Source organism: Moschus berezovskii, chromosome 17 (assembly GCF_049115385.1).
Source record: "Moschus berezovskii isolate FMDL1 chromosome 17, NW_MosBer_1.0, whole genome shotgun sequence".
Classification (NCBI taxonomy): domain Eukaryota; kingdom Metazoa; phylum Chordata; class Mammalia; order Artiodactyla; family Moschidae; genus Moschus; species Moschus berezovskii.
This window is the reverse complement of record NC_142476.1, coordinates 39823305-39849692: the sequence shown is the minus strand read 5'-3', so window position 1 is coordinate 39849692 and position 26388 is coordinate 39823305. Positions and strand designations below refer to the sequence as shown.

The 26388-nt window shown below is 46.2% G+C and overlaps 1 protein-coding gene across 1 annotated transcript in view; it reads right to left on the bottom strand.

The window, feature by feature from the left end:
* The window catches only part of TMEM51 (transmembrane protein 51), a 62538-nt gene that overhangs the window by 35144 nt on the left and 1006 nt on the right, over positions 1–26388 (bottom strand). The gene's annotated exons all lie outside the window — the stretch shown is intronic.

The window sequence follows — 26388 nt, the reverse complement described above, 5'->3', positions numbered from 1 at the left end:
TAGCCACAGGTATTGTGCCCCTACTATGTGTTATTAACTTTTCTTCACGTGGGTTATCTGGTTTATTTCTCATGAAACCTATGAGATGAAATAGGTATTATTTATGATAATCCTCATCTTGCAGATGAGGAAACAGAGGCACATGACACATGGTCTCATGGGTGGTAATAGGCAGAGTAGGGGTTCCACCTGGGAAATCTGACCCTGTGACTATACCCGCTACCACTGCACAATCCTGCCCTCTTATTCATAAATCAAACCACATTTTACATGCACGAGAGGCGCTTGACATGGAGAAGAATTTCCTTGAGTGCTTCTATAAAGAAAAGAATTCTGCTTTTGGGGAATCCTAATCCCTTCTGACATCTTTGTATTCAGAATCCATGTAAGCAGGCTCTGTCTATCCATATGTTCCCAAAGACTGCTGCTATAAAACATTTTACTTCCAGACATGGGTCCAGAAACAAGCCCAACACAGAAGACCCAGTGGCCATGCAAGCTAAGGAATGGTTGCCATTTCCGTGCCCTCTGTCGTCTGGCTCTCCTTTACCCCCTCACCACCACCTGGTAAGTAACTGATGTTCATCCCTGGAGATTAGTGTTTTTCTCAGGCCCTTTGTGCCTGGCCTCTCCCTCACTCTAAGAAGTGTCAGCCAAGTTCCTTCTCACTCGGGGCTGGACCAGGTACCCCAGCACCACTGGGGGATGCTTATGACTTTGTTCGACCTCCCTGAAAGTCAAGGCCATGTGCCCCCAGCAGTGCATGGTCAGCACAATCACTCGAATATTAGGACAGTGCCAGGATGCCTTTAGGAGTTATCTTCCTTAATGTAGTCCTCAGGACAGGCTTTTACATAGGTACCATGGGGTCTCACTTTTGCTAAGAACCTGAAGTTCAGAGAGGTGAAGTAATTAGCCCAAGGTCACACAGCCAGTTGGTGAGATATCCAGAACTTGAACAGTTCAACCCAGAGTGGGGCTGGCAAATCGATAATCCCTTTGGCTCATGCTTGTTGAGTCTGTACTGTGTGCCAGGCACTGTGCTAAGACCTTGACAGCCTGATCTCACAGCAGCCCCAGGACGTGGGTGCCACAACTGCACCCATTTAATAGATGAGGAAACTGAGGCTCTGAGAGGCAGATTGGCTCCTCCTCAGGCCAAGAAGAGCACAGGGGTTAGAATTCAGAAGAGATGCACCGCGCTATGTGGCCCCTTTGCTCTCAGTGTAGTGAGGTCACACATTTTTCAATATAAACCAGTCCTCTTGGAGTCTCGTGCAGGCATCGGGATGTTCCGGTTTGATGGTCTGCCTTTTATTTTGTTTTCAACCCAAAGGAAACAGAATAGCTTGAGAAACCCACACTGTGGTTCCCAAGATGTAGGCAAAAAAAAAAAAAGAAGAAAATCCACAAAGTCAATGAACAAAAGGGTTGTTTGTTCACCTTGAGCTCAGTCCTGTCCTGCTACCACCCCATCCCCCAATCTGAGAGCCAGCGTCAGTGAGGCGAGAAGCCTGTCACCGCCCATTTAGACATGATGGTGACTGTCAGCCCTGAATCTCTTCCAGTGGAGTAAGCATGATGGTTAGGACCCATGGGACAAGGCTGGGAACAAGGCTTTGAGTATTTAAAATGAGAGAATCCACGAGAGGGTTCAACCACAGAACCTCAGATTCCCTGCACGTGGCTCAAAAGGCTTTTGACTCCTCCTGTTGCCACAGGCCGCCCTGGAGAGACATGCGTGCTCTCACAGTGGCGGTAAATAAAGCTGACCGGGCTGATGGGCTGACCACGTGCGGGGTGCCATTCTGGGTGACACACACATACTGACTCATTTCATGCTCACAGCAGCCTTTTAAGGTCAGGATTAGCACTCCCATTCTAGAGATGAGGAAACTGAGGCGGTTAAGCAGCTTGCCCAGCATTCCACAGCTGCTCGAGCCACGATGTGAACCACCTTTCAGAACCAGTACATACAGCCTTCCTGAAGGAGGACACATCTCTTGTTTAACCAAAGATGGATTCTCATTCCAGGATGGGGGCGGGGGAATGCTTCTGCACTGATCCCCACAAGTCTGATGGCAGACTGACTTGACCTCTCTAAGCCTCAGTTTTGGCTCTGTAAAATGGGCATACGAATAGCACCTATACCCACAGGTTCTTATAAGCATTAAGTTAGGTAATAATAGTTATAACAGTCAACATTTACTATGCTTTCCCTGCTCAAGGCACCGTGAAGCACTGCCATCTTCTTCATTTCACAGATGAACAGAGAGAGTTAAGTCACTTGCACAAAGACATAGCTAAGTGTGGAGCTGTGGGACCTAAGCCAGGCTGCCTCTGAGCTGAGGCACCTAAGAAACATCCTAAGAGCATCCTCTTACAAAATTCAACAAGTACACCAAGTAGAACACAACAGGTCCTCAACACACAGCCAAAGTCATGATTTTTCTGGTGGGCAGGGAGGCAGAACCCAGAGAGGGCCTGTCTAGTTCTGCCTGATATCCAGCACCAGGCAGATGTCTGCAGCCCTGTGCAGGAGTCCTGCCCTCTTGCCCCTGCACAGCAGACCCTGTGATGCCTGGCACACAGCCAGGATCAGTCCGGCGACTGAGGGTGCTTTGTGCATGGCTTAGAGCCGGTCTTGCCAACTATCAGGAGTCAGCCCCAGGGCCAGACTTTGACCCGAGTTAGGTTTATGCTTAGAAACAGCCCAACAGTAAATGCTCAATGTCTAAGACTCAACTGTCCTGGCCAGAAGAGACTTTAGCAATGAGAGTCCAGGGTGCCCACCCAGGGCTGAGGCTGTCTGTGGCAGGTACCCCTGGACCCCACCCAAGACTGCTGACTCTGAGTTGCCAGGGCTGGGGTGGAGGCATCTGCTCATTTACTTGATTACTTAAAGTGTAACTTGCATCTCGTAGATGGCATAGGTCTTAGCGTACGGTTTGATAAGTTTTAACAACATCTATCCTTGTAACTACCACTGGGATCAAGACACAAGCCATTCTCAGAAAGTCCCCTGTGTCTGCTTTCCTCCCTGGCCCAGGTAATCATCACTGATTTGCATTCTGTCACTATAGGTTAGTTCTGCCTGCACTAGAAATTTACACAAATGAAGCAAGAGAGCGTGTGCTCTGTCTGCTTCTTTTGTTCATCCACAGTGTTGCCTGTGTCTGTCGTTCATTTGGTTCCTTTCTTTGGCCCAGAAGTCCATCGTGTGGTTGCTGTTGTTTAGTTGCTAAGTCATGTCCAACTTTTTTACAACCCCACGAACTGTAGCCAGCCAGGCTCCTCTGTCCATAGGATTTCCCAGGCAAGAATACTGGCAAGGGGGTCTTCTCCAGGGGATCTTCCTGACCCAGGGATTGAACCTGGGTCTCCTGCATTGCAGGCAGATTCTCTACTATCTGAGCCACCAGGGAAGCTCAAAGTCATAAAAGGAGAATAGTAAAAAGTGTGTCTGTCTACTGGAGCTGCCAGAGGAAGTCATAGCTCAAGTGTGCAGGCATTTACCACCATCAGCTGGTACTGATGCAGCACTAGGACTTTATCTTGCTTCTGTCATCGGTTCAGGGATGCAGTGGGTGACTGCTGACAACTGAGAAATACTCCCCAGAGCACAGAATGTGGGCACAGAAGACAAGGTTCTCTTGTGCACCTGGCTGCTCCTGCCAAGTGTTTTCTCCCTCCACTGGATCTCAGCTTGAATCCACCTTGTCCACAATGCTCCTAATAATCCATATGCTTAGCTCTCCAGAGCTAAACAGTGAGGTCTCCTGAGAGTCAGGGGGCCCAGCGTCTGCAACCCAGGAAGGGAGGGGAGCAAGCTACTTAACTGAGTCTCAGTTTACTCATCTGTGAAGTGGGCATCATAATAGAACAACCCTTAGTGTATTGTCATGGGACTTAAGTATCCACCCAGTTCAGTTCAGTTGCTCAATCGTGTCCAACTCTTTGTGACCCCATGGACTGCAGCACACCAGGCTTCCCTGTCCATCACCAAATCCCGAAGCTTGCTCAAGCTCATGTCCATCAAGGGGGTGATGCCATCCAACTATCTCATCCTCTGTTGTCCCCTTCTCCTCCTGCCTTCAATCTTTCCCAGCATCAGGGTCTTTTCCAATTAGTCAGTTCTTCATATCTGGTGGTCAAAGTATTGGAGCTTCAGCTTCAGCATCAGTCCTTTTAATGAATATTCAGGACTGATTTCCTTTAGGAATGACTGGTTTGATCTCATTCAAGAGTCTTCTCCAACACCACAGTTTAGAAGTATCCACTACCTTCTGCCATTTTTCAGGCAACTTCACAATTCCATCTTTCCAAAACTTTCTTTTGAGCAAAGAACTCTTCCAGGTGCCTTTTACAGTCTTCCAAGGAATTAAAACTTTTTTCCAGTAAGAGAATTTTGTAAAGACCACAATAAATGGAAATTCGAAAGTACAATGTCTGGTGAATTACAGTGTGATGAATCAGAACTTCCCAGTCAAGCTGCAAGTTCGCCTGGTCATCAAAGAAACATGTGGTTTTGCGTTATCCTGGTGGAGGATTATGTCTTTTCTGTTGACTGATTCCAGATGCTTTTCACTGAGTTCTGCTTTCAGTTGGTCTAATTGGAAGCAGTACTTGTTTGAATTAATCATTTGGTTTCCTGGAAGGAGCTCATAATAGAGGACTCCCTTCCAGTCCCACCTATACACAAGATCACCTCCTCTGGAAGAAGACCGACTTTTGGTGTGGATGGGGGTTCATATCACGTGCCCCTCAATCTCTTCCTTTCCACATTATTGTACAGTATCCACTTTTCATTGCCTGTCAAAATTTGTCTTAAAAATGGAACATCTTTGTTATACTATTAATAAGTAGAGAACTGCATGCAGAAATATGGTCAAAAAGGGTTTTTTCACTTAACTTATGTGGAACCCAAACATCAAATTGATTAATATAACTAAGCTCGGTGCAAATGATTTTCAAGACTTGCTTTGGATATTTTGAGTATGTCGGCTATTTCCTATGTGGTGTAACATTGATTGTTCTTAATTAATGTCTAGATTTGATCGCTATCAACTTCATCTGGTCTACCCGACCATGGAGCATCATCTAGGGAAAAATCGCCAACATGAAATTTCACAAACCACTTTTGACATGTTCAATCCATCACAGCAACTCCTCCATACATTGCGCAAATGTATGCTTTGCTTTTCAGTTTTGTTTTTACCTTTTCTGAACTAATAAAGCAAAGTATGCCAAACATGTTGCTCCCTCCACCCATTTTCAATATTAAACAACTAAGCAAACATTCACCAGTTTTGATAAGCTTTCTTTTAATGCACGCTGATATGAGAGTGGTCACAATGCAATCTAACAGAATCATTTAGAATGAAGTCAAAGACAACTAAATGCTACTAGAGCCATCTTCCAGAAAAAAAGCAAACGAACCTTTTGGCTAACCCAATAAGTACTCAATAAATGTTACCACAAACACTGTCGTCTGGTGATAGTCCTGAGTAGCCTGTGGAATCTTCCATCCTGCCAGAGGCTAGAAGCTCCATGAAGACAGGGCCCTTGAAACACAAAACTACCCGGAATCGGTGTCCACAGCCTCAGGATGTTCTCCAGCTGCCCTGAACTCACTGTTCCTCAGGACCCCTCCTCTGGGGACTGAGTCCCCAGCAGTGAAGGGAGTTTCTTCTGGATGTTGAGGGTGTGCCACGGCTCTAGGTGGCTGAGGGGGCAGCCCCACTGGGGGAGGGAGGAATTCACGAGGCCCAGATGGGATGAAAGTAACCAGGAAGGACCCTGTGTGCACCCCATCCGAGTCCCTTGTTCCAGGAGAGGACACTGGGGTCCTGGGGAATGAGGGTTGCCAGAAAACAACTATTTTAGTACTCTATGTGGGGCAGGAGGACCTGGGGAGGGAGTTGGGGACACCTCCTCCCAACCCGTCAAGGCCAATATTATCATCCACATGGGACAGTGATCCCGGAAAGGGGGGCCCTGGAGAGACTCCATCCAAGGTACTGGACAGCCAGGGGCTGAGCCAGGATTTGAACCTGTGTCTCAAAGGCTGTAACATAGCAATTGTACATTTACCTCGTTGTTGTTTAGTAGCTAAGTCGTGTCTAACTCTTTTTGCAACCCCATGGACTGTAGCCCACCAAGCTCCTCTGCCTGTGGGATTTCCCTGGCAAGAATACTGGAGTGAGTTGCCATTTCCTTCTCCAGGGGATCTTCCCCACCCAGGGATCAAACTCACATTTTCTGTATTAAGAAGCGAATTCTTTACCACTGAGCCACCCAGGAAGCCCCCTTTGACTCCTAGCAGGGTGCAAATCATAAACAAACCTTCTGCCAAATCCAAAACAGAACGATCCCCTTATAGAAGGTCCCAGAGAGACCACTGTCATACCCATCACTAAGTAACCACACTCACAGGCCCTCCCTCCAGTCTCTAACCACTGACCTGGGCAATCCAGCCATTTCCACAGAAAAACTCCTTTTGCCAGTCTGAGTCCTCCTGTGTCATTTGATGTCCACAGCACTTCACCATCATCTTGAAAACGTTGGCCTCGGACTGGAATTTGAACCCAGAGGGCCCGGACTCGAATCCAGCCAAAACCCATGATCTTTCAACTAAGATCACAGACCTGGTTTCAGGATCTAATGAAGCTCAATTCTTGATGTCTCATTGCAGAAAGTATTCAGTGAGAGACAAAGTGATAGGTAAGAAGTGGATTTATTTAGAGAGAAACACACCTCACAGACAAGAGTGTAGGCCATCCCAGAGGGTGAGTGCAGCCTCGAAATGTGGTGTGGTCAGCTTTTACGTGCTGGGTAATTTCATAGGCTAATGAATGGAAGGATTATTCCAGCTGTTTGGGAAAGGAGTGATTTCCAGGAATTGGGCCACCACCCACATTTTGGTCTTTGATGGTTGGTCTTAGTACTGTAATGGTGCCTCTGGGTGTGTGATTTAGCTTGCTGATGTGTTATTGTTGTTCAGTCACTAAGTCGTGTTCCACTCTTTGTGACACCATGACTGTAACATGCCAGGATTCCCGGTCCTTTACCATCTCCTGGAGTTTGTTCAAACTCATGTCCATTGAGTCTATGATGTCATCCAACCATCTCATCCTCTGTCATTCCCTTCACCTCCTGCCTTCAATCTTTTCCAGCATCAGGGTCTTTTCCAATAAGTTGGTCCTTTGCATCAGGTAGCCAAAGTATTGGAGCTTCAGCATCAGTCCTTCCAATGAATATTTAGGGTTGATTTTCTTTAGGATTGGCTGATTTGATCTCCCTGCAGTACAAAGGACTCTCAAGAGTCTTCTCCAGTACCACAGTTCCAAAGTATCAATTCTGAGGCACTCAGCCTTCTTTATGGTCCAAATTTTGTATCCATACATGACTACTGGAAAAACCATAGCTTTGACTATACAGACCTTTGTAGGCAAAGTGATGTCTCTGCTTTTTAATATGCTGTCTAGGTTTATCATAGCTTTTCTTCCAAGGAGCAAGTGTCTTCTAATTTCATGGCTGCAGGCACCATCTGCAGTAATTTTGGAGCCCAAGAAAATAAAGTCTGTCATTGTTTCCATTGTTTTCCCATCTATTTGCCATGAAGTGATGGGACCGCGGAGAGTTGGACACGACTGAGCGACTGAACTGAACTGAACTGAACTGATGGGACCAGATGCCATGATCTTAGCTTTCTGAATGTTGAGTTTTAAACCAGCTTTTTCACTCTTCTCTTTCACTTTCATCAAGAGGCTCTTTAGTTCCTTTTCGCTTTCTGCCATTAGAGTAGTATCATCTGCATATATGAGGTTATTGATATTTCTCCTGGCAATCTTGATTCCAGGTTGTGATTCACCCAGCATTTTGCATGATGTACTCTGCATGTAATTTAAATAAGCAGGGTGACAATACATAACCTTGACGTACTCCTTTCCCAATTTTTGAACCAGTCCATTTTTCCATGTCCAGTTCTAACAGTTGCTTCTTGACCTGAATACAATTTCTCAGGAGGTCAGGTGGTCTGGTATTCCCATCTCTTTAAGAATTTTCCACAGTTTGTTGTGACCCATACAAAGGCTTTAGCATAGTCAAAGAAGCAGAAGTTTTTCTGGAATTCTTTTGCTTTTCCTATGATCTAACAGATGTTGGCAGTTTGATCTCTGGTTCTTATGCCTTTTCTAAATCCAGCTTGAACATCTGGAAATTCTTGATTCACGTACTGTTGAAGCTTAGCTTGGAGGATTTTGAGCATGACTTTACTAGCATGTGAAATGAGTGCAATTGTGCAGTAGTTTGACTATTCTTTGGCACTGCCCTTCTTTGGGGTTGGAATAAGACTGGCCTTTTTCAGTCCTTCAGCAGTGGCCACTGCTGAGTTTTCCAAATTTGCTGGCATACTAAGTGCAGCACTTTAACAGCACCATCTTTTAGGATTTGAAATAGCTCAACTGAAATTCCATCACCTCCAATAGCTTTGTTCACAGTAATGCACCCTAAGGCCCACTTGACTTCACATTCCAGAATGTCTTGGTCTAGGTGAGTGACCACAATATCATGGTTATCTGGGTCCTTAAGACCTTTTTGTACAGTTCTTCTGTGTATTCTTGCCATTCTTCTTGTATTCTGTGTCTTCTTAATCTCTTCTGCTTCTGTTAGGTCCTTATTGTTTCTGTCCTTTATTGTGCCATCTTTGCATGAAATGTTCCCTTGGTAGCTCTAATTTTCTTGAAGAGATCTCTGGTCTTTCCCATTCTGTTGTTTTCCTGTATGTCTCTGCATTGTTCACTTAAGAAGGCTTTCTTAGTTCTCCTTGCTATTCTCTGGAACTCCGCATTTGGTTGGGTATATCTTTCCCCTTTTCCTTTGCTTTTCGCTTCTCTTCTTTTCTCAGCTATTTGTAAGGCCTCCTCCGGCAACAGTTTTGCCTTGCACTTCTTTTTCTTGGGGATGGTTTCGGTCACCATCTCCTGTACAATGTTATGAACCTCTCATAGTTCTTCAAGCACTCTATCAGATCTAATCCCTTGAATCTATTTGTCACTTCCACTGTATAATCATAAGGGATTTGATTTAGGTCATACCTGAACGGCCAAGTGGTTTTCCCTGTGCTGTGCTTAGTCACTCAGTCGTGTCCAACTCTTTGAGACCCCATGGACTATAGCTTGCCAGGCTCCTCTGTCCATGGGGATTCTCTAGGCAAGAATACTGGAGTGGGTTGCCATGCCCCCTCCAGGGATCTTCCCGACCCCGGGACTGAACCCAGGTTTCTCGCATTGCAGGTGAATTCTTTACCATCTGAGCCACCAGGGAAGCCCTATTGGAGTGGGTAGCCTATCCCTTCTCCAGGGGATGTTCCTGACCCAGGAACGGAATCGGGGTCTCCTGCATTGCAGGTAGATTCTTAACCAGCTGAGCTACCAGGGAAGCCCATTTTCTTCACTTTAAGTCTGAATTTTGCAATAAGGTTTTCATGATCTGAGCCACAGTCAGCACTTGATCTTGCTTTTCCTGACTACATAGAGCTTCTCCATCTTTGGTTGCAGAGAATAAAATCAATCTGATTTCGATATTGACCATTAGATGATGTCCACATATAGAGTCGTCTCTTGTGTTGTTGGAAGAGGGTGTTTGCTATGACCAGTGCATTCTCTGGCAGAATTCTGTTAGCTTTCACTTTGCTTCATTTTGTTCTCCAAGGTCAAATTTGCCTATTACTCCAGGTATCTCTTGACTTTCTACTTTTGCATTCCAGTCCCCTGTGATGAAAAGGACATCTTTATTTGGTGTTAGTTCTAGAAGGTTGTGTAGGTCTTCATAGAACTGTTCAATTTCAGCTTCTTGTGGCACAGACTTGGATTACTATGATGTTGAATGGTTTGCCTTGGAAACAAACAAGATCATTCTGACTGCACCCAAGTATTGCATTTTCGACTCTTTTGTTGACTATGAAGGCTACTCCATTTCTTCTAAGAGATTCGTGCTCACAATAGTAGATATAATGGTCACCTGGATTAAATTTGCCCATTCCCGTCCATTTCAGTTCACTGATTCTTAAAATGTCAGTGTTCACTCTTGCCATCTCCTATTTGACCACATCCAATTTACCTTGATTCATGGACCTAACATTCCAGATTCCTATGCAATACTGTTCTTTACAGCACTGGACTTTACTTTTACCACCAGACACATCCTCAACTGGGCATCGTTTCTGCTTTGGCTCAGCCTCTTCATTCCTTCTGGAATTTCTCTGTTCTTCCCCAGTAGCACATTGGACACCTACCAACCTGGGGGGCTCATCTTCCAGTGTCATATCATTTTGCCTTTTCATGGGGAGAAACACACTTCGCAGACAAGAGTGAGGGCTGTCCCAGAGAGTGAATGCAGCCGCAAAATGTGGTGATGTTAGCTTCTATGGGCTGGGTAATTTCACAAGCTAATGAGTGGGAGGATTATTCCAATTGTTCTGGGGAAGGGGCAGAGATTTCCAGGAACTGGGCCACTGTTCACTTTTTGGTCTTTGATGGTTGGTCTTAGAACTGTCTGGGTATGTCATTTAGCTTGCTGATGTGTTACAGTGAGCGCATCCTGAGGAGCTGACTTGTCTGCCATCATGGACCCATTCAATTCTAATCAGTTTATGCTGCATCCTCGGCCTATATCATTCTTTCAGAGGCTGTACCCTGCCTACTTCCCTCCTGTTTCAGTCCTTCCCCATAGACTTCACCTCCCAATTACAGTGTGAAAGGCCACCATTCTTCCAGTGACTTGGGCTGGACATTTCAGTGTCCTTGAGCCTTCTCTCCCCTCCTCACCCCACTCTCAACCCACACACATACCCAGGTCTCAAATTGGTAACCTGGGGGTGGGGGGGGCTATATCTGGCCCACTGATATGTCTTATTTGGCCTGTGAAGTTTTATTTATTTTATGTATTATAGAGTAGCTGCCAATATTGGGAACATGGTGATCTCATACATAAAACTTGAAAACCTGGCAACCCTGGACCTGATTCTCACATGTAACAGGCAGCTGGTGCTGAGTTGCAGCTGTCTCCTATGCAAGGGGCCTGCCTTGTGCTTTGCCACAATCCCCACCACTCCCTGCCGCCTCACCTCTGGCCTGACACTCTCAACACCTGCTGCTATGTCCTTTCAGACAAGTGCATTTGTAGCCGTTGCCCACTTCCACATTCCGTTGGTCCCCAAACTTGTTTCTTTTTTCTTCTCAAAGCCTCACTTTGCAGTGATTCTTCCTGCTCCACCCACCTCCCCTTCCTATTTCTAAGGGCTGGGTGATTTTGAGAATTACTAAAAACCTGCTTCTCTAAGACTTTCTCAGCCTATACGTGCAGCCACACAGCCCTCCAGCCATTGTGTTGGTCAAAACATCAAAGGAGTCCCTCATAGCCTACAGGACAAAGTCCAAACTCCTGGGAGGGTGTGGACTGCCCCATGCTTACTCAACCTTACGCCTGGTGTTCCTGAATGAATGAGCCTTGGGTGCAGGGCTCTGTACCAGGCACCAGTGGTACCAGCATGGATTAAAAACCTGCTCTCTAGGAGGAGCAAGATCAGTGCAACGTCAGGGATACATCCAAGGGAAACAGTCCTGATGTCAGCCTTCAGGTCATGTGGGTCTGTCTCCCAGCCTCTGCACACTCAGACTCTGGGCCTTGCCTTCCTCCTCTCCCTCCAGCTAACCAGGAAGGCCACGCCTCTTTCCCACATCCAGCTGATTCCCCTCCCCCACAGCCAGCAGGAAGCAGCTCTCCTCTGAGCCATAGATGGGAGGCACTGGTCTCAGCCAACTGCAACTGGCCACTCACACATGTCTTGAGGAAGTCATTTTCACCCCTACTTTCTGTCTTTTGTTGTTCAGCTGAGTTCAGTTCAGTCACTCAGTAAAGGGGGAACATGGTGCTTCAGGCAAGGTGATGTAGGAAGATCTCTCAGAAACAGGGACATTTCAGCTGAGACTGTCAAGGCGGCAACCCAGCAAGATGGGGAGTCCTGGGCAGCCATGAATGACTTGCTGGATCTTAAGTCGCCCATTCAACACATTAGGTCCTGACCTACTAAGTCTCTTAAGCTGGTGAGATGTGGGGTTGTTTGCACAGTAGCTGGCATATTCCGACCTCAGTTTCCCCATGTTGTAGAACTATTACGAGGATCAAGGAGTTAGGGGTTAATACATGCAAAATGCTTAAGAGTGTCTGGCGCAATTGCTACAAATATTTAAACTAATACTAGAAATACCTTGCAAGGTCAGACCTTCTGGCCAGTTAGCCTGCCAACCCAAAATGGGGGTGACGTAAAACTTGGTTACCCTCCCTACCATCCCCCACCCCTGAAACTCCATCAAGGATATTGACCCCATGAAAGATATTTCCCCAAACATTTGGGACTTCCATGACCCACCGGATATGGCTCTGCCTCCCAGGAATTTCCCTAAACTCATTTTGAATTATTTTTCAGCCTGAAATTCTGTGAGGAAACAAGTTGTCTTGCTCCTGTCTGTGAGAATTTCCCAGTAACTGGACAACTTCATTCCAGTTCCGAGTAACTAGGCAAGAGCATACAAGTATTCTAAAGCCTCAGACATTAACTTCCCCACAAGCAATGAGTTAGCAGTAACACCCAGGGCTGAAGAACTCCATGAATTTCATCCCTGGTGGCTCAGCCAGGAACACTTCTCTGTTCAACCTATGGCTCCATCAGCTTCCAAAGTTAATCACCAATGATCCATAAATTCAGAACCTGTATCCCCCATTATCTGTTTATCTGTGAAAGGTTGTTTCTCTTTTACCACTGGCCATGCTTCTCCCCACCCCACTATTTTGGTACATGAAAGTGAAGTCGCTCAGTCGTGTCTGACTCTTTGCGACCCCGTGGACTGTAGCCTGCCAGGCTTCTCTGTCCATGGGATTCTCCAGGCAAGAATACTGGAGTGGGTTACCATTTCCTTCTCCAGGGGATCTTCCCAACCCAGGGATCGAACCCGGGTCTCCAGCATTAGAGGCAGACGCTTTAACCTCTGAGCCACCAGGGAAGCCCATTTTGGTACACAGACCCCTTTTAAAAATCTTATGGAAGCTACTGACCTTCCACAAAAAATGCAGAGATGGAAGGTCTGATAGGAAATTTCAGGTGGTTAGTGGGTCCTTAAACCTTTTCTGCGGAGAAGGCAATGGCACCCTACTCCAGTACTCTTGCCTGGAAAATCCCATGGACGGAGGAGCCTGGTAGGCTGCGGTCCATGGGGTCACTAAGAGTCGGACATGACTGAGCAACTTCACTTTCACTTTTCACCTTCATGCATTGGAGAAGGAAATGGCAACCCACTCCAGTGTTCTTGCCTGGAGAATCCCAGGGGCGGGGGAGCCTGGTGGGCTGACGTCTATGGGGTCGCACAGAGTTGGACACGACTGAAGTGACTTAGCAGCAGCAGCAGCAGCAAACCTCTTCTGAGGATCATAATATGAGTTATTACAAGTCTAACATTACCCAACAATTTCAAAATGATCCAGACAACTATAATGTTTTATTGTTTGATTTCCAGGAAAATATACAAAAGTCGCCTTTACAAGCATCATTATATGCATAGAAAATTTCTGGAACCATATACAAGAAATTATGAAGCATGGTTCTTTTTGGGAAAAGGGATCAGGGGTCTGGGATGAGAGGGAGATTTATATTTTTTCATGGTTCTACACTGTCCAATTTTTTTAATCATGTATAAAAATATTTTCTAATTAATTGCTACTTAAAAAGTTAGTAAAAAGTCATTTTAGTTAGGAGCTATATATATAAGCCATTGTTACTTCCTCTTCTGTGACACAGGGAAGGGGGAGGTGGTCAGCAGGGAAAAGTCAACTTACTTCCTGGCTGAGTTGAATCCACATCAGTTGGGGGAAAATGCAAAATATCAGTCAAGGAGAATTGGCAAATTGTTTCTACCGGGTATTCAACCCAGGTCATTAACGCTCCACATTGCAGAGGAGGGTGCTATTAATATTTCATTAGGTGTCAGCAGATTTGATGTCTGCTGAGGCCCCACTTCCTGGCTTGTGGATGGCAGCCTCACTGTGTCCTCATATTGCCTTTCCAGGAGATCTCTCTCTTTCTCTTCATGTAAGGGCACTAATCCCAGGAGGACAGTCTCACTCATGGCCTAATCAAAACCTAATCATCTCCCACAGGCCCTGTTTTCTAATACCATCACACTGGGGGTTAAGGCTTCAACATGTGAATTTTGGGGGAACACAGACATTCAGCCTAGAACATCCAGCTTTCATACTCACAGATGAGTGAGCTGCCGTGGCTCCCGCCTAACTCTTATCTCAGCTTCCTAAGCCTCCCGCACAATTGTACTCATCTCGCACAATAGCGAAGTAATCCTCAAAATTGTCCAACCCAGGCTTCAACAGTATGTGAACCATGAACTTCCAGATGTTCAAGCTGGATTTAGAAAAGGCAGAGGAACCAGAGATCAAATTGCCAACATCCAATGGATCATCGAAAAAGCGAGCGAGTTCCAGAAAAACACCTATTTCTGCTTTATTGACTATGCCAAAGCCTTTGACTGTGTGGATCACAACAAACTGTGGAAAATTCTTCAAGAGATGGGAATACCAGACCAAATGACCTGCCTCCTGAGAAATCTGTATGGAGGTCAAGAAGCAACAGTTAGAACTGGACATGGAAAAACAGACTGGTTCCAAATCAGGAAAGGAGTATGTCAAGGCTGTATATTGTCACCCTGCTTATTTAACTTATATGCAGAGTACATCATGCAAAATGCTGGGCTGGATGAAGCACAAGCTGGAATCAAGATTGCCAGGAGAAATATTAATAACCTCAGATATGCAGATGACACCACCATTAAGGCAGAAAGTGAAGAAGAACTAAAGAGGCTATTGATGAAAGTGAAAGAGAGTGGAAAAGCTGGCTTAAAACTCAACATTCAAAAAACTAAGATCATGGCATCTGGTCCCATCACTTCATGGCAAATAGATGGGGAAACAATGGAAACCATGAGAGACTTTAGTCACGTATGGATGTGAGAGTTGGACTGAAAGCTGAGCGCTGAAGAATGGATGCTTTTGAACTACAGTGTTGGAGAAGACTCTTGAGAGTCCCTTAGACCGCAAGGAAATCAAACCAGTAAATCCTAAAGGAAATCAGTCCTGAATATGCACTGGAAGGATTAATGCTGAAGCTGAAACTTCAATACTTTGGCTACCTGATGTGGAGAACTCACTCACTGGAAAAGACCCTGCTGCTGGGAAAGATTGAAGGCAGGAGGAGATGGTTGGATGGCATTATCAACTTGATGGACATGAGTCTGAGCAAGTTCTGGGAGTTAGTAACGGACAGGGAAGCCTGGCGTGCTGCAGTTCTTGGGGTTGCAAAGAGTCGGACACAATTGAGTGGCTGAAATGAACTGAACTGAAATGAAGCCTAGGAAAGGAGACCCAGATGTTCAAAGTTAAAAATGGGAAAAGAATCACCTGGAATAATGGCTAATATTTGCAAATCCCCCTTGTGGCTGAGCTGGTAAAGAATCTGCCTACAATGTGGGAGACCTAGGTTCGATCCCTGGGTTGGGAAGATCCCCTGGAGAAGGGAAAGGCTACCCACTCCAGTATTCTGACCTGGAGAATTCCACGGACTATATAATCCATTGGGTCACAGAGTCAGACACGACTGAGCGACTTTCACTTTCACTTTCTATGGCTCACAAAGTACTTTATCTAGGAGTGACCCTCAGGGGATCTGCAAAAAGCTTATGAGACTGTAAAAGTAAAATATTTTCTCTTGTCATAAAACATTGCTTATTTATTAAACAAAAATGAATAAATCCAGATTAGCACAAGAAAAATTAAAATCATCCATTGAGTAATAGAAGTTATTCTGTTAACTACTGATACTATCTATGATGGTGCTGGACTTTGAGTTATTTCTTTTACAAAAATGAGATCTTAATGCAATATGCTTTTGTGACCTTGAAAATTTTTTTGATATATAATGAACAATTTTTGCACATCCTCAGTATTCATCTAAACTGTAATTTTTAGTGGTTCCAGCACATGGCAGACCCCTAATTTATTTAACCAATTCTCTACTGCCAGACATACAGTTGGTTTCTAATTTTATTGCTATTATAAAAAAAATAACTGTTGAAACTAACTTCTTATACAATCATGTTTCCTCTAGATAAATTCCTGGTATTGAAACTGCTATGTTTCTTCAAGCTTTGATATGCATTTTCAGAATGTCCTCCAATTTATATTCCCTCCTCAGCTCCTGAAAGCACCACCTCCCCATATTAGCATTCCCTTTTTAGTTTAAAATTTTTTAATTTTAAAAACATGTAAAATTTCACATGTGAAAGATGGCATTGTTTTAGTTAGCAATTTTCTTTTTTAAAAAAATATTTGGCTGTGCTGGGTCTTCGCTGCAGTGAGTGGGCTTCTCTAGTTGTGGCGCATAGGCTTAGTTGCCCTGTGGCATATGAGATTTTAGTTCCCCAACCAGGGATCGAACCTGCATCCCCTGCATTGGAAGGTGGATTCTTAATCACTGGGCCACCAGGGAAGTCCCAGCCTTTTCTTAATATGATGAGGTTGACTGTGTTTCTTTCTTTTTCCTCCTACGTGCTTATGGGCCAATGGCAATTCTTCTTTATTCCATTTCTTGACTAGGCCATTTAGCCTTTCTTCACATGGGATGTGCTCAGCCACTCAGTCATGTCCAACTCTTTGAGACCTATTGGCTGATGGCCCATCAGGCTTCTGTGTCCATGGACTTTTCCAGGCAAGAATACTGGAGTGGGTTGCCATTTGCTACTCCTGGGGATCTTTCTGACCCAGGAATCAAACCTACATCTCTTGTATTTCAGGTGGATGCTTTACCACTGGGCCACCAGGGAAGCCCTTAGTCTTTTCTTTCTGAGTAGAAAAGAGCCTGTCTGTGTTCAGAAAACAGCTTTTTGTCTGGTTGTGTTGCAAATATTGCTGCAATTTAATATTTGCTGTATCAGAGTTTTTAAATTTTAGGAGCCAAATCTATCAATCACTTTCTAGAATTCCCCTTACAATTTGATCATTCATTCAGTTCAGTTCAGTCGCTCAGTCGTGTCCGACTCTTTGCGACCCCATGAATCACAGCATGCCAGGCCTCCCTGTCCATCACCAACTCCCAGAGTTCACTCAAACTCATGTCCATCGAGTCGGTGATGCCATCCAGCCATCTTATTCTCTGTCGTCCCCTTCTCCTCCCGCCCCCAACCTCTCCCAGCATCAGAATCTTTTCCAGTGAGTCAACTCGTCGCATGAGGTGGCCAAAGTATTGCAGTTTCAGCTTCAGCATCAGTCCTTCCAATGAATACCCAGGATTGATCTACTTTAGAATGGACTGGTTGGATCTCCTTGCAGTCCAAGGGACTCTCAAGAGTCTTCTCCAGCACCACAGTTCAAAAGCATCAATTCTTCGGCGATCAGCTTTCTTCACAGTCCAACTCTCACATCCATACATGACCACAGGAAAAACCATAGCCTTGACTAGACGGACCTTGGTTGGCAAAGTAATGTCTCTGCTTTTTAATATGCTATCTAGGCTGGTCATAACTTTCCTTCCAAGGAGTAAGTGTCTTTTAATTTCCTGGCTGCAATCAGCATCCACAGTGATTTTGGAGCCCCCAAAAATAAAGTCTGACACTGTTTCCACTGTTTCCCCATCTATTTCCCATGAAGTGATGGGACCAGATGCCATGATCTTTGTTTTCTGAATGTTGAGCTTCAAGCCAACCTTTTCACTCTCCACTTTCACTTTCATCAAGAGGCTTTTGAGTTCCTCTTCACTTTCTGCCATAAGGGTGGTGTCATCTGCATATCTGAGGTTATTGATATTTCTCCCGGCAATCTTGATTCCAGCTTGTGCTTCTTCCAGCCCAGCATTCCTCATGATGTACTCTGCATATAAGTTAAATAAGCAAGGTGACAATATACAGCCTTGACATACACCTTTTCCTATTTGGAACCAGTCTGTTGTTCCATGTCCAGTTCTAACTGTTGCTTTCTGACCTGCATACAGGTTTCTCAAGAGGCAGGTCAGGTGGTCTGGTATTCCCATCTCTTTCAGAATCTTCCACAGTTTATTGTGATCCACACAGTCAAAGATTTGGCATAGTCAATGAAGCAGAAATAGATGTTTTTCTGGAACTCTCTTGCTCTTCATGATCCAACGGATGTTGGCAATTTGATCTCTGGTTCCTCTGCCTCTTTTTAAAACCTGCTTGAACATCTGGAAGTTCACGGTTCACATATTGCTGAAGCCTGGCTTGGAGAATTTTGAGCATGACTTTACTAGCGTGTGAGATGAGTGCATTTGTGCGGTAGTTTGAGCATTCTTTGGCATTGCCTTTCTTTGGGATTGGAATGAAGACTGACCTTTTCCAGTCCTGTGGCCACTGCTGAGTTTTCCAAATTTGCTGGCATATTGAGTGCAGCACTTTCACAGCATTATCTTTCAGGATTTGAAATAGCTCAATTGGAATTCCATCACCTCCACTAGCTTTGTTCACAGTGATGCTCTCTAAGGCCCACTTGACTTCACATTCCAAGATGTCTGGCTCCAGGTGAGTGATCATGCCATCGTAATTATCTTGGTCATGAAGATCTTTTTTGTACAGTTCTTCTGTGTATTCTTGCCACCTCTTCTTAATATCTTCTGCTTCTGTTAGGTCCATACCATTTCTGTCCTTTATCGAGCCCATCTTTGCATGAAATGTTCCCTTGATATCTCTAATTTTCTTGAAAAGATCTCTTGTTTTTCCTATTCTGTTGTTGATCGTTCATTACAATGCTTTAAAAGCCTTTTCCTAAAAGGGGCCTGAGTAACTTTATAGTGAAGAAATCTTGTATGCGTCACTTTGACCAAATGATCATGGTTAACATTTCCCAAAAGTCATGCTGATACCGTGGAAATCCTGACATGATGTCATAAGAACACTTCATCTCTGTAGGAATCTTTCTGCAAACCTCAAACCCCAGTCTAATCATGAAGACATATCGGACAAATCCAAAGTGAGGGACATCCTACAAAGCACTGATCAGTACTCCTCAAAGCTTTTAAGGTCATGAAATTTAAGGAAAGACTGAGAAATGGTCACAGATCAGTAGAGATGAAGGGGATGTGAGAACTGAGTACAAGGTGGTATCATGGACTAGATCCCAATGCAGAAATGTGACAGTGGGAACACTGGTGAGATCCAAATGAAGTCTGTCATTTAGTCAGTAGTAAAATGAATTTCTTAGTTTTGAAATGTGCACTTGGGTTATGTACAACGTCCCCCACCCCCTAGTTTTTCTTTTAGCTTTGACCGGGACAGAGAGCAGTCCAGGCAAAAAAGCCACTGAAGTCTGGGCTATGGGTGGGGGTGGAGGAGGAAAGTGAGTTAGGGAGTGGTTCCTGGTTCCTTCTGACCAAAGCACTGGGGCTGTGGAGTCTTCAGAGCTTTGACAGCGAAGGGGCCTAGCCCAGACTTGATCTTGCAGACAGTAAAGTGAAAGTGAAATGTTAGTCATTCAGTCTCATCTCTCTATGACCCCGTGGACGGTGGCCCACCAGGCTCCTCTGTCCATGGGATTCTCCAGGTAAAAACACTGGAGTGGGTAGCCATTTCCTTCTCCAGGGGATCTTCCCAACCCAGGGATTGAAACCAGGTCTCCTGCATTGCAGATGGATTCTTTACCATCTGAGCCAACAGGGAAGACCAGACAGTAGCGAAGTGGCAAAGATTTTAGTTCCCTGCCTGATGTGATTATTGGTTTATTTCATTTGTCTGTTTCCTAACTTACTGACCCCTCCCCCTCACCCAATAAAGCGTAAGCTCCAGGAGAGCAGGGAGTGAGTCTCACTTATCGAACACTTCACCCCAAAACCCTGAACATGTGGCCTGTAGAGAGAACTCAGTGAATACTGGTTGAATGAAAGAAATCAAGTAAAGGTTTTCTCCACCCTTCCCCATTCACCAGATGTGAATTTAATGCCAGCCTGTGTGAATTAAACTGCATTATGCCACTGACCTTCTGTTCCCCCTCTAGGCTTTGGCTTAGATTTGGCCCTTTCTGAAAATCCTTCCTTGACTCTCCAAGTTTGGGTTAAACCGCCTCCTTCAAGCTCTTGGGTTTCCTCATCACTGGTCAGCTGTATTATAATGGTGACTCCTGGGAAGACTGGCCTACCTATGGGGGCAGAGCTGGCCTCTTCGGTTTTCCACCAGCTCTGTGATCAAGACACAGTACTCAGTTCAGTTCAGTTTAGTCGCTCAGTCGTGTCCGACTCTTTGAGACCCCATGGACTGCAGCACGCCAGGCCTCCCCATCCATCACCAACTCCTGGAATTTACTCAAACTCATGCCCATTGAATTGGTGTTGCCATCCAACCATCTCATCCTCTGTTGTCCCCTTCTCCTCCCACCTTCAATCTTTCCCTGCATCAGGGTCTTTTCAAATGAGTCAGTTCTTCGCATCAGGTGGCTGAAGTATTGGAGTTTCAGTTTCAGCATCAGTCCTTCCAATGAATATTCAGGATTGATTTCCTGTAGGATGGACTGGGTGGATCTCCTTGCAGTCCAAGGGACTCTCAAGAGTCTTCTCCAACAGCACAGTTCAAAAGCATCAATGCTTCAGCGCTCAGCTTTCTTTATGGTCCAATTCTCACATCTATGCATGACTACTAGAAAAACCATAGCCTTGACAAGACACTAACAGTACATTTATTTACATGACAGCCTGTGGCAGCCAAAGACAACTTCCTCCCCACCCCACATAGTAGAATTTGCATCTGTCAGTGTTTGAAAACAATTACCCAAGAACAACTCCTATAGATATCTCTACCCACCACACTGCAGCTAATGAAGCAGAATATTTAGAGTTGAGGTGTGAGTGTTTTGTTTTTTTATCATATTCCCCTCATTCCCAAGTTTCAGGAAACCATGCCTACACCCTAACCAACACAAGCCCGGCTGTGCATGGGGAAAATGTGGACCGAGAGTAGGTAAGTAAACTCTGTCTCTTCCAGAGCAGCTGTGAAAAAGAAAAAGTGGCAAAGACATAAAACCCACCAAGCATCAGAGTCATGTGGTTCTAGGTCTTGAAAGGAAGAAACAGCAGAACTTTCTGGAGACATCCAGAACAATACATCGTTGTTCAGTTGCTAAGTTGTGTCCCCTTTTGTGACCCCATGGACAACAGCCTACCAGGCACCTCTGTTGATGGGATTTCCCAGGCAAGAATACTGGAGTGGGGTAATGGCGGACTCCTCCAAAAGGACTTATGCCAGCATGCCATGCCTCCCAGGACTGCTACAGTCAGTGTCCCTGACCCCACAGCAGGCCACTGTTGACCCACGCCTTTAAACAGGATCACAACCTTTAAAAGGACCTCACTCACCCAGTGAATTCTCATCCTGGTTCTGCCAAGATTTGCTGGGTGACCTTGGGCCCACTGCCTATAGGATGTTCCCATTAGGGAAGCTCTGGGGACATCAAAAAAAGAAATGCCAAAAGGCTTAATGAACCCTTGTTGTTTAGTCACTAAGCTGTGTCTGACTTTTTGCGATCCCATGGACTGCAGCACACCAGGCTTCCCTGTCTTCACTATCTCCCAGAGTTTACTCAAATTCATGTCTGGTAATGCTATCTAACCAACCCTGTGATGTGTTTTAAATGCTGGCATTGACCAAGTGCCTGTTTTGTGCACTGTGACAATTTAAGCTAGACTGTTGGCCTGACAGTTACAGACTTTATGATAAACATGAGTTCCTAGTGAACATACCAGTGTGGCTCAGAGGAGACTCAGGCTGCAGGGCAAACCTCTGTTTTCAGCCAGGAGCTCTGACGTACTGACTTTCGCACCTCCTCTGGAGACCCTTGTCAAGTGAGCCTGAATGCCCATGTGCCCCGCAAAGGCCACTCTGTTTTCTGGCCTCAGTTTCTTCTTCTAAGAATCGAGGCAGCTTGACTAGCAGCAATTTTGTTTATTTAACATTGCAGAATCTCTTTAAAGGGATTTTCGTACCGTGACATCTGGAATATTTGTAAGCAGGGTTTCTTTCCAGCTGGCCCCCCATAAACCCCTGAGGTGCTTCTGGGACCCGTCCAAGGAATCCTAAGTTTTCCAGGATCACAGTATAAAAACAAGTGAACCAGAGCAGTGCTGCCCAGGATTCTTACCCCGCTGCCTGCTGCTGCTGCTAAGTTGCTTCAGTCGTGTCGAACTCTGTGTGACCCCATAGACGGCAGCCCACCAGGCTCCCCCGTCCCTGGGATTCTCCAGGCAAGAACACTGGAGTGGGTTGCCATCTCCTTCTCCAACCCTGCTGCCTAGCTGCCTACAAATAATTGAGATGAAAGTTTCACTAAAGAATACTTCTCATGGCAGGAGATGCATTGCTTACTAATTTACTTTCTTCTATTTCAATTCAAAAGAGACTGGAAAACCGTTTCACTGATTTTCAAACCTATGGATAAGTTGCTGCCCATAGTCTGTAAGCACAGCCTAAGGATCTGAGATCCTTTCTAGTACTGGTGATCTCTAGTATTGAGATCACTTCTAGTATTAGCATTAGTAAAGCTCTTAGACTTCTCAGGTGGCTAAGTGGTAAAGTGTCAATTCAGGAGATGTGGGTTCGATCCCTGGATTGGTAAGAATCTGCCTGCAATGCAGGCGACACAAGAGACATTGGTTCAATCCCTGGGTCGGGAAGATCCCCTGGAGGAAGGCATAGCAACCCACTCCAGTATTCTTGCCTAGAGAGTCCCATGGACAGAAGAATCTGGCAGGCTATAGTTCATAGTGTCGCAAAGAGTTGGCCACAACTCAGCAACTGAGCATGCATGTGTGCACAGGATTCAGGCTCCTGGAGTGTTCTGTCAGAGCCAACTCAAAATTCTGGCCTCCTAAGTACCTTCCAGCCATCAGATAGTAGGAATACATGATACCGGCAGGTTAGAACCAGTGTGAAAAAGTTGTCACAAGGAAAGTACACATTATGATTACGAGTTGAAAAGCCAGAGTATGAAATAGCAGAGCAAGCAAGCTAAAAAAAAACTTTTGAATAAGACACCACCGTATGGACAGTGGGTGTCAGCACCTCGTGATATATTCTTTCCAAGTTTTCTACAATAAGCATGTACTTCCTTTGTAATCTGGGGGCGAAAATAACTTTAAGAGCCTGTCTCTCCAGGGGCACATGATAAAGTATGGTTCAGGGAGCAGCAAGTAAGTTTAATCACTAGCTTAGTCCCTGGCATGAATGTCAGTTTGAAGAGACAGGTCCTGAAAATGTCAAGATACATATATTCCTTGTTTTGGGGGGCCTCAGCATTTACTCCTCCTGGACACGTGACTGTGGGTCTTCCCCTGAACTACTGGCAGTGTGGAGGATACAGACAGAGGGGTTCTTGGAGGGGATGTGTGCTCTGTTTTTCTTTTTTTTCCTTCAAGAACCATCCTTAAAATCATTCAAGACAAAATCAGGAAACTTGAGTTCTAGCCCTAGCTCTGATCTCAGGCCTGTCCCTTCCTTTCCTTGGGCCTCAATTTCCCCATTTGTAAGGTCCCTTTTGGCTCTAATATTCTAAGAGCTAAAGGAACCAGCTTTCAGATTTAAGGGTTGCTAAGCCCGATGAATCTAGGGCAAGAGAGAATAAGGGAACTTTCGGCTGCTCAGCCTGAGTAAACAACTCAGAGTAGAAAGCGAGGCACCAGCCTAGCGTCCTGACACGGGGCCTGGGGCCAAGAGGAGGGAGGAGTTGAGAATCAGCCCGAGGTTCTTAGCAAACCCCCCCGCCCCTCCCAGAGCATGGCCTCTGGTCAGTGTCTTGGGGGTGTCTCCAAAGGGTAGGGCGGTCTGGCCTGGAGCAGGCCAAGCCAAACAAGTGACCCGTTTATTTGTGGAGCCGGAGCTCCCAGCAAAGGCAGCCGGTGCAGCAAAGGCTCAATCCAGAAGGGAGGAAAAAGCATCGCAAGGCTAAACAGGGCCACCTGTCCAAACTGGGGAGAAGCGAGACAGATGTTGCGACAACCTCCGCCCTGGACTAACCCAGGGCCTGGAACAAGCCTTTGACCTGACTGTGGCCAATCTCCTGGGATGACAGGTTCCACTGCTGACTTGCAGTGTGCCCTTGGGTGAGTTCCTTCCCCTCTCCTCAAATGAGAGGACACACCTAGGTCCTCCCGTGGCAGGTGAAAGACCATGCATGGTCCACTTCCAAGTAAAGGAGACTTATAATCAGAATAGCTGTCAACTGCAAGAAGAACTCCTCTAAGAGTCAAAGCAGACAACAAAAGTGAAAGCAAAAGCCAGCGACCAGAAGCGGACCCTTCACCTCGTCCCCAGTCAGAAGGCATCTGAAGTTCGGGAACTTCCCTGGCACTTAGGGACTACCAGCCCCACAGAAGGAGGGAAGAACATTTACCAGAACCATGACCCAGGAGTCCCCCAGAGGGGCAGGCTGTCCAATGTAAATGCCAACAGGAGATGGCCTGCTGGCTCTGCTTCCAGCGTTGCCATTCCTCGCACAGACACAGAAACTCCTGGGCCCCATGACTTCTGGAGATGGAGAGCTGGAAAGCTACAGCTGGACTGGCTTGGACCCTACCAAGATCCCACCACCTCACTCTGGCAGGAGATAGGCTGGTAGTCTGAGCCTCACCCTACATCCACAAATCTCACCCTTGAGCAGTGGTCACATGTTAAGAGTACATGTTAATCTCTGCCTCCTGTATGGGGCTCCAGGTCAGCCTCCTTTATCATTCCCTCTGCCCCACCAACCTGCAGGCCAGCCTCCTTCCTCTCTCCTATTAGCCTTCTCCAAACTCCCACCTAACTTCTACGCAGCTAGGTTTATCTTCCGAACGCATCAACAGGACTGAATCACTCTTCTGTTTAAAGAGTGATTTGAATGGAATTTGCATCTTTCTTTGTCTTTCTTGTCCAGTGATGTATGCTGAGCACCCAGGACACTGCTTGGCCCACACAGGCATGCAGTCAACATCTACTGAATAAAGTCCCACCTGTGATGACCTGGCCCTGCCCCTCCAGTCCAGTTCATCCCATATCCTCCACTCCCTTTACTTCCCCCCATCTTCCCACAAACCTGCCATGACCTGAGCCCCTCCTAGTACATCCCGTGCACCTTCATACCTCCATGCCTTTGCCTGTGCTGTTCCATCTGCCCAGACACCCTTCCTACCCCGTCCCTCCAGGAGACTCCATTTCACTATTTAATATACCTACGCTCTCTTCTTAGCAGATCTCCTGGCATGCCTCACCCTGAGTTTCTTTCTTTCCTCTCTTCCTCCCTAACCCGGCACCACAGCTTCCTACAGAGTACTGGGCATGAAATGTCCCACACCCTAGGTTATCATTCCCATTATTCAGGTGAAGAAACTGAGGCTCACAGAGGCTGTGACAGCCCACTGTGGGTCACACAGCCAGGAAATGGTGGGGTCTGACTACATTGCCACCTCTTTAATACACTTGCCATTTACTATTCACTACACTGGGAGCTCTCTGAGGCCCCATGGCCTTGTACCCTCGGGGCAGGCCTGGGCCTTTGTCATGCCCAAGAGGCCCTAATCATTGAAACACTGTCAGTTCCGGACACCTAGAGAAACAGATCACAGTCAGTCCCCTCCCTTTCTTCTGTCTTCTGTGTTTTCTCCCGGTCTGGGCGGTACTTCTGGCAAGTTGGGGAGGGACACATTTGGAGGGAAGCGGGCTCCCTGCCAATTCCATTTGGCCCCACGAACCTAGGTCAAGATACCCGTGTGACGTCTGCAAAGTGCGAAGGCCTTTCACAGGTCCCAGAGCCGACTAGGAAAGCCATCCTCAAGTGATCCCCTCAAAACGAAAGCCAGAAGCCAGCAATCTCAGACGCCAATCCCTCTCCTGCGGCCCAACAGACGGGCTCCGGTCCCGCCCACCGCGCTCCAGCCACGCCTCGGTTCCGTGCTTCTGGACCACCGGCAAAGACAGGAGGGTCCCAACCCGGGACCACACAGGCTTCTCTGGGCTCAGCACAGGTGCCCGGGGCCGCTACCCACCTGGAAAGTCCCGGGTGAGACCTGGGAAACCGCAGGGACGTGCAGGTTTCCTGCACCCTCGTCCTCGTCCTGCACCTTCGGCTAGGAAAGCTTTCCTTCTGAAAGTGACTGTCCTTGTTAATCAGACCCGGCGTTCGGGGCCACAGGGCTCCCTTCAGGGCGCAGACTAGAGATGTGATTTGAATCTGAGCGGTACTTGCTCTGCGGCAGGCACGAATACCCCACCTCACCCCATTTGTGGATGAAGAAACCTGGTT